Source organism: Poecilia formosa, unplaced genomic scaffold, assembly GCF_000485575.1.
Source record: "Poecilia formosa unplaced genomic scaffold, Poecilia_formosa-5.1.2 Scaffold45, whole genome shotgun sequence".
Lineage (NCBI taxonomy): Eukaryota > Metazoa > Chordata > Actinopteri > Cyprinodontiformes > Poeciliidae > Poecilia > Poecilia formosa.
This window is the reverse complement of record NW_006799984.1, coordinates 2,840,239-2,854,607: the sequence shown is the minus strand read 5'-3', so window position 1 is coordinate 2,854,607 and position 14,369 is coordinate 2,840,239. Positions and strand designations below refer to the sequence as shown.

The 14,369-nt window shown below is 36.1% G+C and overlaps 1 non-coding gene across 1 annotated transcript; it reads left to right on the top strand.

Annotated features, from left to right (window-relative positions):
- Window positions 1–13,504: 13,504 nt before the first annotated feature.
- Window positions 13,505–13,587, top strand: trnal-uaa (transfer RNA leucine (anticodon UAA)). The gene has a single exon. It is a non-coding gene; the product is annotated as a tRNA-Leu (tRNA).
- Window positions 13,588–14,369: the final 782 nt, after the last annotated feature.

Sequence of the window (14,369 nt, the reverse complement as noted above, 5' to 3'; positions counted from 1 at the left end):
CGAGCTCAGAGGATGAAAGAGAAAGAAAGAGAGAGCACCCACGGAGGGTGAGAAGGGAATTTTTATATATATAAAGATATATATATAACAACCTACTTATAACAACCAGAGCAAAACATTTATCACCCAGTTTGATTGCAGAGTTTGAAGCATGGTAAATACAGACAGAGGGAAGAGGAGCTGGATGGATGATTGACAAACAACTGGACGGAGGTGGAGTGACTTTCCAGACTGTTTTTCTTTTTCTAAACTTGTCAAGATTTTCCAGACTGCAGGAACTCTGAACAAACCAAACAACTCTTAATGTGATGTCTGTCGTCTGTAAACGTCTCATTACTTTGCTTTGTTCTCTTCAGCACAATTACAGGCCAGAGAAGGTCGAGGATGGGCCGAAACAATGACTTTCGTCTGTCTCCATGGCAACCAATGCAACTGCCCCCACAAACAACTACAGGTTCAGCATTGATGGCAATCGGGCTCATCAAAACAACAAAGCTGTGTTAACAATATGTAATTAAAGCTTATTTTATACCAATGAGGTTCCAGTGGTGCAATGAAGTTGCACCACTGGTTCTTTGTTGTAGTTCAGTTACTGAATTAAATAATTCAGTAAATTGTAATTAGGTTTTGGAGTGTATTTGCTATTTTTTATTAGTTACTAGTGGGAATACTGTCAAGCATTTACACTCTTGAGTTCCTCCACTTTTTTTCTGTAGGTTTTTCACCACTTCTGCATACTTTGTGCTTTTTCAGCCATATTCTGCTCATTCAGGACATTACGGCTATGTGTTTTGGCATTGCCATTTATGAAGATGGTTTATTTCATACACCATTTTCCACGGTTTATGAGATACTCAGCTTTTTGTGATCATCTTCGGTACCATTGAAATAAATGGAACATCCCATTAATTTTGAGTAATTCTGCTGAAAACGTTGTAATCTATCACAGGTAAATATTTCCTCTTACTTTCAGTTACAAACCTCATTCAGCCTTTCAATGTAGACGGATCCTTCAACTAATTACAATCCTGCTTCAAACCCAAACACTAACCCTAATTGCAGTGTTGGAACCAGGGTTGGAACTAGCCCAAATCCTAGTTCCAGTTCCAATCCCAGTTCCAAAACCAGTTCTAATCCTAGTTTCAACCCTAGTTCTAATCCCAGTTTCAACTTTCAACCCTAATTCTAATCTTAATTCCAACTCTCATAAAACCTCTTCCCAACCCTAATTCAACCCCAACTCTAACATTGCAACCCTTGTTCCAACCCTCCATAATACCTTAATCCCAACCTCACTTCAAACCGAAGTTTCAATCCTAGTTCAAACCCTACTTTCACTATTGTTAGGATTTATAAATCCACACATAGCTGTAGTTTTCCCCCTGTATTTCAGTTAATTAATGTTTTCTCAATTTCAATTTTGTTATTTTGTTAGTTTTAGCTAACTACAAGAACCCTGGTGGTTTGTCAGTCTGAGCTGACAGGCACCGAAGCAAATTACACCCGTTTCAGAGTATAGAGAACATAAATAAATCACAAAAAGAAAGGAAAAACTTTGTGTAAAATCATACCAAAAATAAGAAATTTAAAGTTTACTTAAATACCAAATCCCAACCAGTGCCTCCTTCTCTTTTAAATCAAAGAGTTTCAGTCCGGCCAGCAGGGGGCAGTGTTTGCCTGTGTGAGCATGGCGCAGAGGCTCTTCCCGGTGATTTGTTTGTCCTGCTGAATGAGTTTGCTGCCTGTCATTAAAGCAGCCATGCAGGGAGGAGCAGTTTGTCTGTCATGGCCCCCGTGAGGCTGCTCCAAGTTCAGCGCTCCCCCCTCCGGCTCCGCTCCGTCTGTATCCGTCTCTGTTTGTCTCTCCGCCCGCCGCATGCATCACGGCCGCTCCGTCTAAACTACCGGTGTCACGTTGATGGAGTCATCCAGAGCAGCTCGTAGTATCTGCAACTTCTTCATCATTACGACGGAGCGACGCGCTGCAGTCACCGCAATAAAAGCTCAGAAACAGAGGCAGAGCTGGAGCTGTTCATTTATAGAACAGCCGAGTCAGGGGTGTTCAAAGTGTGGCCCGGGGGCCATGTGTGGCCCTTCGAATTATACAAGTCTGACCCATTCAGCACAAGTGGTTGATGCAGATGGAGACTTTTTTTTAAAGCAATAATAAGATTAAAATTATTTCTAACATTATTTTATTACAACTGAAAATGTTAATTAAGACCAGAGTGTGGTAGTAACTAGTTACATTTACTCAATTACATTTACTTGAGTAACTTTTTGGAAAAAATTTACTTTTCGGAGCATTTTTCAACACTGCACTTTTTATGAATAATTTTATTATGAAGTATCTCTACTCTTAAGTAAAATTTCTGGATTTTATACCCACTGAAAGAAAAACAAACATGTTTTAACCAAAAATTCAGACACACCTACAGTTTTAGTTAAAGTTTCAAAAGTTTTTTATTGAAAGAAACTGATTTGGAAAATTTTTCCTTTGCCTGATTTTGTTATTTTTTGTTACTTATAAATTAGTCATTTTAAATTTCCACTTAATTTTATATTTTGTTCTGTCTGAAGTAATTTTTAAATATTTAATGATTGCTAAATTGATCAGTTACTCTGTACTTTTTACCAAGTACTTTTTTTTTACTCTTCAATAATTTCTTGGACGGCTACTTTTTATTTTTATTTTGAGTAAAAGTATGTTTTAGTAGTGCTACTCTTAGTAGAGTATAATTTTTGGGTACTCTGCCTCTGATTACTACACGAAGTATTCGTCTTTTTTGGTTCATGGATACTCAGCAGAACATACCACTATCAAATGTAATAAATGTATATATTTTTTGTATATTTTTTTGGTTTAATTATTTGTTCCAGGTGTGTTGCTCTTTCAGCAAATGGCCTTTGTAGAGTCTATACATTGTAGTTAACAATTAATCAATTTCGAAATTAATTGACAATTATTGCAATGATCGATTAATCACGATTAATCGTTTCGCAATGTGTTTTAATCTCTGTTTTGGCGCTTTAACTCTTTTTCGGAAAAGCCCAAAAGAACTTCACATTGTTGTGGAAAATTGAGGAACTTATTTCAAATTTTGCCATTTTCATCCATCCTTTTCTAATGCGATATATGAAAAACCTGGTTGAAGATCACAGCTTGACACGGCTCTGACGTGTTTTCCTGTCGGTCTCGGTGTTTCCCTGCACCTCTGCAGTATGAATTTGCTCTGCAGGAGTGAGTACAGTCGGTATTTGAATGTGCAGGAAGCGCATCAACACGCAGCATTCCCTGGAGCCTGCCGCAGATTGCTCACGCTGCTTTGGGAACGCGTTTTACCGTCTCATGCATACGCCTTCAGCTCAGACTGTAGTTGTGTTATTACCTTTATCAGAATCCTCCAGCTCCTCACATCCCATTTATAGGATATGTGGATCACTGACAACCCAGTCCGTAATAAACCTGTTTATTTCCCTTCCTTCCCTCTGAATAATCCCGGCGGAAACGCGCTCCTCTGTGCTGCCGCCATAATGGGCCTTTCTTTAAAGGACAAGACGAGATGGGGGAGCGACACTGCCGCTGAGTCTCTGCAGAGACTCAAATCAATTTTACAACGATCGCAACAGGACTGTAAAAGTAGCAGCCCGAGATTGTCTTGTGCCAGGAATCGTCCAAGAAGAAAAGAAAAGTCATCAACGAGACGTTTCCCTTCCTCTGGGAATGCCGGGTGAGTGAACTCATCAGGACGACACAGTTTGGTCTTTAAAGACACAAATATTTATCATGAAACAGCAGCAGGACTTCATCCAGTTAGCCACTGTTAAAGTTTTGCACCTGAATATTTAAATTAGAGGCCGATCAATCTCAAGATTTTACTGCCTTAAGGTGATTTAAAGCAATTTGTATATGAAATTTGTATGAATTTAATGAAAGAAATCAATACTTAATTAAAGGTAATACTTGAATAAAGGTAAAGATATTGGCAGTGGCGATCCTAAATGGGGGATCAGGGGAGACCACGGCCCCCTCTTGAAAAATGTTAACTACCCAGAACATTATGATCATAGAGAAGCATAGAGTCATTTTCTACCATCAAGACATAGTCCAATAAATGTCTATATATGTATTTCATAAAAAATGTTTTATTTAAACAATATAAAATCTAAATTAATTTTATATTAAAATAATTTAAATTAAATACATTTTATTTTATTACATTTCTAAATAAATTTAACATTTATTTTTTATTGAATAAAAATAAAATGTATTTTTTATTATATAAAAAAATAAATGATTCATTTATTTTTTTTGTATAAAAAAATAAATGAATCATTTATTTGATAAATTAAATGATTCATTTATTTTTTTTATTCATTTATTTTGCTGTGCCCTCTGAAAATTTTTACTGGCTTGGTTCAAACACCTTGAGGTAAATTTTCTGGTGGCGCCACTGGGCATTTGCAGACTGTTCCCTCTAATTTGTATTAAGGAATAGAATAAGAAGAAAATGGAGTATTGAAACAGGGAATCTGTACCAAAGTTTGAAAACTGATGTTTACAGATGCCCTACATGAAACCTGATGGAGCTTGAACAGTTTTACAAAGACAAATGGATAAAATGTAAAGAGTGTAAAGCTGCAATAGCAGCAAAATGCAAAAATAAAAATATTGGCTTATTGATTGATTAATATTTATAAAATATGTGAAAACAGTAAGTTTTCCTAATTGCAGATTAGTAATTTTCCTTTACCCAGTCGTTCCTTCATCTCGATGCTCTGCTGAAAAGCTTCTGACTTACATGTCATTTATTTGTCTGTCAGGAAAAAGTGTCTTTACAGACTGAAAAAGATAAAAAGTCGAACCGCTTTAAAGGAATAAATTTCCTCTTAAATTAAAAAAGTTCTTAGAGACAGTTCCTGAAATGAGACCAGGCTGACCCAGAGCATGTGGATGACATTTTTCATGAAGTATTTCACGTTTTAACACTTTAAAACATGACTTTTTCTGTCCTCAGAGGGAAAACTGAAGCAGTTTGTTTTTCAGACTCATCTACTGAACTCATCCTAAACTTTCTTATAAAACCATGAAATAAAACTTATTTGAAAATCATTAATTATCAAGAAAACAATACATTTTCATTGTCAGATGAAACGCTTAAAATTGTCGGACATGTTGATTAATCTGCTTCTCCTATAAACTCGCTAATATTTTGCTGTTAAACACTGAAAACGTGCGCTGACATTTTTTTCAATGCTACATAAGAGATTGTCACTGATTGGCTGCGGCAGCTCATTCTTACAACCATTCTGATTGGTTAATTCAGTTTCCTTAATTTTGGGCAATTAACTATTGGCCAATACTTCCAAATCAAAGAGTTTTGAGGAATTTTACCAAATGCAACAGAAAACCCATTTTCAGGTTGCATGTTTGTAAGAAAAATCTGTTTTGATGTTTCTAGAAAAAGAGCGTGAAGACTGATCCAATGTGTGGAGTTGGAGCAACTTCTGCAGCAACACAGACGAGTTCATTAAGATTTTACAGCAACATGCTGCCGACTGCTGCCCACAGAGACATTCATGCATATTACAGCAAAACAAAACAACCATCTTCTGTTTATATTGTCTGTAATTAAAGTAAAAGAAGAATGTCTCCACTGTCATTTTAGATTTTTTTTTTTTAGGTTTAAGTTTTACGGGAATCAGGAACAGCTCAATGTTTGGGGTTTAAACATGAATTCAACCCAAAATTACTGACATTCATCAGCAAATATTTAATAATTCTATATTGGGTATGCCTACAACAACAACAAGAAGTTACAAATGCAAATAACTTTCACTTGCTGACTAATTTAGTTCAATAATTTAAATATTTGTAATACTTCTATATAGACCCTTTCAATAAGTTAGAATTATTGAAAATCCTATTTATTTTACCAACTCCATCACCAACATATAAACATTATATAGATTAGACAAAGTTGACACCTTTGATTTTCTTAATCACAATTTTAAAACTATAATATTATATCAGACTAATAAAAATTACTTTTAAAAACAGAAATGTGGGATTAAGTGAAAAGTATGTATGTTACTTTCAGACGGTACTTTTAATCTGACTCATAGGGATTTATATTCTAATTTACTCATTATGACTGTATATAGTATACATACAAAATTTTCAGCAGATGAGACTCATCAAAATAAACAGAAATAAATGTTTGAAAAATGCCACTGTGTGTGTAATGAATCGGTAAAATATGGGAATCTCTCTTTTAAAGCTGGACTACAGAAATAAATAAAATTTTCTCAGATATTCTCATGTATTTAGCTTTACCTGTACAGATAATAATATTATCCAACTGAAAACATCTGAATCTTGCCGTTTTAACTCAGATACCTGCTTCCTGCTACAGAGCAGCTCCAAAGCAACATGCAGTTTATCTGCATCATTTAACAAAACCATGACGGCTCACTGAGCGCCGCCGTTTCCTGTTGTTCTACTTCATTACCCGTTCACAGAGTAAAACACCGATCTCTATCGAGGCTTTAATTTAAAACAAGTCAAGATTCCCACTACTAATTCATGTGATATGAGCAATTTGCCCGACGCACCTCGATTTAGAAAAACCCGTTTCCAGTTTGTAGTGAACCTATTGAATTATTGAAGCGATCAGAAGTTTGTTGGGTTGGGTGGTGCCAAACATCACAAAGTAGCCGCAGGAAATACGAGTTACAGAAGAAAACATTGAGCAACACCGACTCAGATGCTTATTTAATACGACAAAAAGAAACAGAAATGATGAGTTTGAATTTTAACTCACCAACAACAGTCCTGCAGGGATTTCATTCCTCACAGCTCTGCAAAAAATAAGCAAACCTGTCAGCTATAGCGCAGGGAAATTTAATACTTTGATAACAGTGAAAACTGTCAAGTAGAAAGTAACTGAGGGCCACGAGAGATTTTTAAATTTAAAACTTTTATCAGCACAACTAACACAACATTGTAATAATTTAAAGAAGCCTGATCTCCATAGAAAAGATAACTAGGCCTGTCACAATAACAAATGTATAATTTTAATTATCACAGTGCAGAAAAAGAGCTTAACTTGTAAATTTATGGTTATAAGAAAACTGTAACATAAATGACTGGTTTCAACTGTATTCATCTTGCTGTCAGATTGTTTACATGCAGTGATAAATTTATTTCTCCTGACTTTTAATTAGATCTTTCATTTTGCTAATAGAAAATCAACAGTAACAGGCAGTTCTTTTAGGTGAGCCGATTGAACCGGATCTCAGAAGAGTCAAAATTCCCATGATCACAATACTGAAAGTCAAATCTAAAAATCTTATATTTATTCGTTTTGTTTTTGTTTTCACAAACAAAGCATGCTAGACATTTCACAAATTACACTTCTATGATACTGATAATTAAGTTTTACAGAAAAATGCAAAGATGGTGTTTTAAACTGTACGTTTAAACACCTTTTAGACACTTTATGGTCAACGGGCGATTAAAGTATAAAAGGAACATTAGACAAACATTTTTGATAATACATTTTAACTTTGTCTCATGGTAAAAGTACTTGGTGAGCAGAACTTCAGTACATCTTCCTCCATTAGCTTCGGCGTTCATGTTAGCTTGTTAACGAGCTGCGTCAGTTTGTTAGCCGTAGCTAACGTCTGTTGCTAACGTCCATTACGTCTGTTAGCTCAGCAAATACTTTTTATTTTGCTCGGGCGAAAAATTATCCACAAAAAAATTATTTTGAACACGATGGAAAGTGACAGAGTGGGTGGGTTTCACTTACCGTGGATGTGGAAGATTATAGCTAACAGTTCAGTGGGAGATGAGGACGGAAGCTCCGCCATTAAAGCAATTTTAAAACTCTTGCTGTTTCAGATAAGTGAAAACAATCACTCAGAATAATTCTTTATTTTCCTCCTTTTCTTTTAATGAATGAATAAATAAATAAAAGATTAAAACAAAAAGAAGAAAACTGTGTTTCAGAAATATAATTTTAAAAATAGAATAAAAAATCATTTTAAAAAACAATAATAAAGATTTGGGAATAATTCAAATACTCATTATTCATTCAGGCTTTACATTGAGATAAATTTTAAATTTAATTACTTTTGTTGGGAGCAGCTGCCAAATAACTTAATCTATGTTAGCTATATCTTCTAGCTTATTTTAGATAAAAGCTACAAAAGTTTTTTTTTTTTTAAATATATGGTACTGTTTGATTTCTTCAGTGTACCTTCAGTATTTGAATTGCATAGAATGCAGAGAAAAACAAGGAAATATGCACTCAAAAAACAATCATTGACATAATTGTATTTTGTTTAAAGTAAGAAAGATATAATAATCTGACGTTATGACCTTATAAAATAAAATTAATTAATTAACTTAACTACTTCAAATCACTTCAGACTGACAAAAGAGAAGTTAGTTAAACTTATCCTAAAGCTATATCAGGTAAAAATTCAAAATGACTGTTAACATCTATAAAATATAAAAGGTACAATAATAAACACTTTTTGTTGATAGATTTTGTCTCCTGATACTTTTTAGCTAATACACTACAATTTCTTTTATTAATATGTGACATTAGTGATTGAAGCGTTGTAAAACATTTTGATAAATACACTATTATTAGCTTGTTTTGCTAACTGTTAGGTTGGTCTACCCTTAACAGTTATGCTTTGATTCGTCTAACTACAGTTGGAACTGGAATTTGTGAATACCATCAATGCAGTTGAAGATGTTCTAGCTAAAAGTTGATAAACCAGTGGGATTGTTGTTGTACTAACTACTACTGGCAATACAAATCAGTAACAACTCTCTATTTTAGAGGTTAAAACACACGGGCTCCATACTTTATCCGTCTATCCACCATTTCTTTTCTCCTGAACCAGTTGGAGCTCCATATCTCACCGTCTACACTGTCAATCGCCAACATTTGGAGTTTTACTACCCAGCTGTCTGGTCACTCTGCCTTACACTTCAGGCAGCAAAACTAATTATTGTTTGACAGTTTGCTGCAGAGTTCCTTGAAAACATTTCAAACTCTGTTTTGATTTTCCTTAGCCACAGCGCCGTCTCGCTCATTGACCCGTGACTCTGCAGGTCAGACAGAGGGGATTCGCCGCCAGGGTTCCTCTGCTTCGATGTGATTCTCTGGTCTCCCTACTGTCCAGATCAGATTGTGTTTGTCCTTGTTTGAGTTGTTTGGAGTCTCTGAGGCGGTTTATCATCACCCCTGACGGCAACTTTGCATCTTCTAACTTCAAATTTCACACACCCCGTGAACCCCGAGAGGGTGTTAGAGACACGACAAAGTTTCCAGCAGTGTATCCGTGACCGTGCCAAAGTGACCCTGGAGGGGCTGTTAATTTTCTTCAGCAGCGTGAGGCTGTTTCATTTGCTTTTGAAATCAGTTTTATTGTTCCCTGATGGGACATTCTGCTCTGTGGCATTTGGAAAACACGCATTTTTACAAGTGGATCCCATGAGACAAACACACCACAGGACAAAGGAGGACATGGTGACAAAACGTAACACTTGATGGTGTTTGGAAAAGACTGCAAAGTTAGCAAATTAATGCCTCGTAGTTTCTCAAATCAGCTTTGTCTGTTGGGAAAATAAGGTTATGAGTCCAGCTTTATCCACCTTGTGTGTATGTGAATAAAATTATTCTTATTCGTACAAAACAGGAACATTTCCAACCTTTTATTCACACAAAGAAGCCAGCATTGTAAAAATAATCAAAGATATAAACAACATGTTACTGGCGTCCAAAGTTACCTGGTTCAGGTTCAGATGGGAAACACATACATTCTTCTCTCTGGCTGATTCAAGAAGATCTCAAAACATTCCCATGCCAAAAGAAATATCTCTTACCTTCAGCAAGTCCTGTTTTTGCCTCAGGCTCAGTGAGGCATAACTGGAAAACCTCCTGAGGGACAAAGGAGGTATGGGGAGATAAGGCGGAGGTCACCCATCTTTGAAAGGCTCAAGCTGAAAAAGAAAAAAACCTATTTAAGCAGTTGGTATCAAGGAAATTGTTGTTTTTTTGGTCACTATTATGACCATTGATGAGATTTGACAAACTGGTAAGTTGGGAGTTTTGCTTTTCTCTTTCTTCGACAAAACAGACTAGAGCAAACCCCACATTATTGCACATCAGAGCAGTAACATATTATTATTATATTATTTCCCAATTTTACCTGACATATCGTATTTTACGTTTTTGGCCACTTGAGGTCAGTCTGACCCACATTCCCCAACATTCCACAAAACATTCATCAATCAGGATTTCTGATTTTTTTGTAAGTTTCTTTGTTTTGTTTTTTTTGGGGGGTTTTTGACAATCAAGGTCAGTGATTCTGTGGCGCAACTTTGGAAATATTTGCAAGGAATTTTGCGATACTTTTTCCTCAGTATAAAAAAACAAGCAGACAGATTGGACACACAAGTGTTTTCATTCTTTAAAAAATGTACAGTTTCTCATTCTTTTGAACGTAAAATATTTTTTTTGTCCACTTGGGGTCAATATGAGCAAACATTCTAAAAAAATTTGATCTTAGATTTTTGTCGTGATTTTTTGCTTGACTTGTGGTGCTACTTTAGAAATATTTCCAAGCAATTAGATTTTACACAGAAACATTTTTATTCTTTAAAAACTTAAATATCTCAATTTTTGTTATTCACCATATTGATGACAGACTACAACTTGCATTAGCAGAGTAGCAGAGGAAATACTGCCACCTGCAGGCGGGAGCTAGGAGTCACTTAAACCCAATGTTTTTGGTCATTTTTGCAGAAAATATACACTAAGAATTTTACTTTAGCTTGAAATGTTAGGATCTGTTCATTTAGCATACTGTCTATTCCTGCTTACCGTTGCAGCATCACTGCTGTTAACGCCAAGCAAAAATTAACGCAAACAACACATTTTCATTATGTTACAGACAAAACAAAATGAAATCAGAATGTTAATTATGCCTCTGAAATTGTGATTTTTTTGATAGGAAAGAATCAAATCATCCTGGTATGAATGCAAAAATGCAGAACGTGTTCAGTAAATGTATAATAAATCCAATAAAGACACTATCAAGGGCTCCTGTGACAGTTCATTTATAAATCACTAACATTGTGTTGAGCTGTGCAACAAGAAAACATATTGTGTTTTATTGCTGCATTAAACAAAGAGATTATATTAAAAGCTCAGACTAAATAGCTAAATAGCAATTTTCTCTTTTTTTATTTGACATAATTTGATACAAATATATAAGCAGCTCTGTAGTGTTAAAAATACAGCAGAGCTTGAAGCTGTAAACCATGAAGCTGTAAATCTTTGCTTCTTCTCAGTAAACATAAAGTAAAACCGGAATCTCTGGTGTTTTTATCCAGTGGAAACACTGAAGATCAACAATGCTGGTAGGATTCAACCTCTGGGGCGAAGTTCTTATCAAAGTTCCCAGAGTGTAATAAAAAACAAACACTGTCTAAAACCTTCAATCTGCTGCTATAACAGCTTCAATTCTTCTGGGTTCAGTTTTTCCACCTGATTTTAAAGCTGGAATCAACAAGAACAGCAATGAGGTCAGACACTTTTGTCGGATGAGAGGGTTTCTTGTTTCAGTCCGTCCCAAAGGTGTTGAGCAACACAACTGGAAGATAATTTATTTTGCGTTGCAGTGGTGGAACATGAAAAAGCTTTAGGAGGTGATATCAGGGAGCAGAGACTGGAAAGGACACATGGGCACATCGGAATTCAGCTCAGGTTAAAGAGAAATATTCAGCTTTTCAGCATCTCCATGGACCTAACAGGGAAGTGGAGAGAATTGTTGCAGCAGCAACGTCGCGAGGGAATCTAGCCTTTGAGGCGGAAAAGAGAAAAAAAAAGATGCATGGAGATCCGATGGGAAGCTAACACAGGGAAGTAAAACATGTTGCCCATCCTCACCTTGACAGCTTCCTGCTTTTCGGGGAATTTTCCTTCATCTATTTACTTCCTTAAGCCATCTCCACATGGTGTTTTTTTCTTGTTTTTTAAGCATGCATTCATGAAATGCAGGCAAAATCAGTGATGTTTATGCATAAAATATTGGAGTCAAGGTAAGGGGATTGTCAGAGTACAATGGAGTCAACTATTTTTTTTTCTGTGGATAGTAACTCCTGATAATTCACAGGAAATCTGTCTATTTTGTCCTTTAAGGCCCACTCACAGGGGTATTGTTTGCATTCTGTACAGTATCAGTACAGGTACAGGAAAACCAACCAAAATGATGATGTGTACGGCATAACTCATAAGTAGAAGTACTTTTGGGCTGAAACCCCAATCCTAACGGGAATTTTTTCTAGATTCCAGTCTAGTTATGGTTTGATCTCATCTAAAGCTGTGTGATGTGACCTGATGTATGGATCAAACTCCATGAACAGAGATTGTTTCCTTGGTGTCATTAAAGGTCCTTATCCAAAGGTCTTTACCTGAACTCACTTGGTCAGTGTATTCCTTGAGTGCGTATGATCCTGAAGGTTATTGGATCTTCTGGGACATCATGGAGGCTTCTTCTCTAGAGCTCTTGAAGATTCAAGAGTGAGATTGATCATTTTGATGAAAAACATGGATGTTGCATTTGCCACAGGGTTGAAGCTGTTTTACTGGCCAGCAGACACAATAATGGGGACCAGCATGGCTGAGTGGTTAAGGTGTTGGACTTAAGATCCAACAGGCACCAGCTCACATGGGTTCAAACCCCACCCCCGGTAGAGGAGAATCACCCAATCCATGTGCTTAGAGGCATTATGTCTGCTCTCTGAGACCAACAGATGGCTGAGTTTTCACTGTTGACCTCTCCAGGTTGTGGAATCACTCACCAATTTTCCATTTGTGTCCAAATCTTATAGCATGATTATTTCAACACATATTTACCCAGTCTGAGCAATTTCCTCCCACGTGCTTTTTGTTTTCTGAAAGTCCTCATATTCCCTCACGGATGTATCATACAAGCTTCTACATTTTCTAATCACGTCCATCAGCTCTTCAAAATTTGACTAAGTCTCTCCCACAATATGGTGCTGACTCATAGCTGGCTCAGATTGGTGTCACAAACAAAACACTTTGCACTGCAAGAAACCAGGATGGCCAAGTGGTTAAGGCGTTGGAGTTAAGCTCCAATGGGTGTAAGCCCTTGTGGGTTCAAACTCTACTCCTGGTAGAGTCTTCAAAGGCAAACTGTATCTTAATCTGACAGTGAAGGTTTAGATGCTCAGCTTCTACAATGTACCATTTTTGATACTCCCAAGTATGTTGTCTATGTCTCATCCTTACCCAAGAGCTGGGCTTTCTCTTTCCTCATCATGAGTTTAGATATTTTCTAATCGCTTCTGTCAGATGCTCTTTGAAATTTTACCATAATTGATCCACAAATGTCACTCAACCTAAGAACTCCTACAGAGAACTGTTCAATGTGAGTTTGAAACAGAACAGGAACCAGGATGGCCGAGTGGTTAAGGCGTTGGACTTAAGATCCAATGGGCAAAAGCCCTCGTGGGTTCGAACCCCACTCCTGGTAGCAGTAGCTTGTTTGTCAGAAAAAAAAAGTTGTTTAACTACAACAAAGTCTGACATTTAGATTTCATCAGAATATTTAATTTGACATTCCGTATGCAAGTTTCTGCAATTAGTAACACATTTTAGTGTTTTGGCCTTCAAAACTATTGTTACTCTTTGTTGTATTATAATTTTGAACTGAAATCATAACAAACAGGATAGAACATCTTCACACTTTATGTTTCTCAACGGTTCTAAAATATCACCAACTTACCAAGAGTCAAAGAGAGATTAGATCTGGCATTCAACACCCTGAGAGAAAAACATTTCATTAATCAACTGAAGGTCAGAAAAAGTCTTTGTCTTTGAGAAAATGGTGTCTATAGAACTGAAAATCGTCTTTGCCAGCTTAGAGATGTCAGTTTCCTAGTGAAAGACTAAACAGGAAAAAAAGGGAGAAACTAAAGTTTCAGCACAAGATTTCACCAAAATACAGATTTTTTTTTTGGTTGGAACAACAAATCCTTTAAGTTTCTGTGTGGTGAACTTTGAACTTTCAGGTGAACCGATGACAGAGGGGTCAGATAGGGTAAGGACAAAATATGTGGAGTTAAATTGGGGCCATAAATATTTGTTTGAAACGAAAAAAATTAAACTGAAAAAAACCCACCCTTGAATCTGAAAAGACGTTTTGAAAAAAACATTTTTTTCAGTTACAATTTTTTTTTCTGTCCTTTTAAATTTTGCCCCAAATTATCTCCATAAAAATATCTCTAAGCTACAAAGGCTGATACAAGGTCATAA